Source organism: Elephantulus edwardii, unplaced genomic scaffold (assembly GCF_000299155.1).
Source record: "Elephantulus edwardii isolate Elephantulus edwardi_28Jun2011 unplaced genomic scaffold, EleEdw1.0 scaffold00165, whole genome shotgun sequence".
Classification (NCBI taxonomy): Eukaryota; Metazoa; Chordata; class Mammalia; order Macroscelidea; family Macroscelididae; genus Elephantulus; species Elephantulus edwardii.
Genome location: NW_006399915.1, coordinates 2,502,666 through 2,504,184, shown reverse-complemented (window position 1 = coordinate 2,504,184; position 1,519 = coordinate 2,502,666).

Genomic DNA, 1,519 nt, shown 5'->3' with positions numbered 1-1,519 from the left:
GCTTTGTTCACAATAGCAAAGAGCTGGAAACAACCTAAGTGCTCATTAAAAAATGAATGGATAGAGAAGCTGTGGTATATTCACACAATGGAATTCTATGCTGCATTGAAAACAAGGAACTTATGAAATATTATTCAAAATGGATGACCCTGGAGGACATTATGCTGAGTGAAATATCTCAATCACAAAAGGACAAATACTTTATGGTGCCACTGTTGTAAAACAGGACTGAATTAGGCGTTGGGGCTAGGGGAGACTGAGAAAGATGGGATAAATGGTGTATACTGAATTGAAACAGATGAGAGAGAGAACTGTTTAAAGGGTATATATGATTAGGTATTATTGTCATGACATGAGTCCAGAATGAAGGCTGCATTATGGAGTGGACTTAGGGGGAGGGATTGTCTAACCATGAAAGAATTTTTCTTTTACTTTTCAAAGAGAAGAATGAACTGGAGGGGAGGGGCAGGTAGGGAGAAAAGTGCAACAATGAATGAATGGAAATCTAAAATATCTGTAAATTTTCATTAAAATTAATAATAATAATAACAAACAAAAAACCCAAATGGTATTATGAGTTGTAAGTGACTTGATGGCACAAAACCACAACATGAGATTGTACTCATAATATCAACTGAAGAGATCTTTTTTTTTCTTTGTGATGTGGAACTAAAAATTTAGAGCTGAGTTTTCCATGAACTAGGTTTCCATAAACAGTTTATGAGTCAGGCAATGTTAAATTCTGTTGTGCATGGTGTTTTATGAGTCAGAGATGATTTGACTCTGTGGAACATTTTAATTTGTATAGAGTTGCACTGCTTACCCCAAAATGACACTTTTCAGATGGTTCAAATCCATCATCAGAAAGACAATCAATTCTAATGTAATTTGCAGCTTCCAAATACCAGCTGGAGGGTCAGTTAGAAGTGAATTCCTGCTCAGTGACAGCAAGTTTCCAGTTTTAAGACAGAAAACAGCAATAGCAACACAGTTTACAAAATGCACGTCATCCTTTTTTTTTTAAAAAAAAAAGAACAAAGCATCAGTTTTCCTTTCAAAGGAAATTTATTTTATATTTTAACCTTTTATTATGATCTGAATGAAAGCAGATCAAATTCCTTTTCAATTCAACAATTTATACACATTTTGATCTGTGGCATGATTGCAATCCCTGGGATGTAACATCACTTTTCTCATTTCTTCATTTTTGGTTTTTTTGGTTTCCTTGGCCAACTGACTGGAAGAGGTCAATATTTGTTCCCATCCCAAAGAAGGGCGACCCAACTGAGTGTGGAAACTACCAAACAATATCATTGATTTCACATGCAAGCAAGATTCTACTGAAGATTATCCAAAAATGACTGGAAAAGCACATCAGCAGAGAACTGCCAGAAGTCCAAGGCTGGATTTAGAAGGGGTCGTGGTACTAGGGATATTGTAGCTGATGTTAGATGGGTCTTAGCTGAAAGCAGAGAATCCCAGAATAATGTCTATCTGTGTTTCATTGATTATGCAAAGG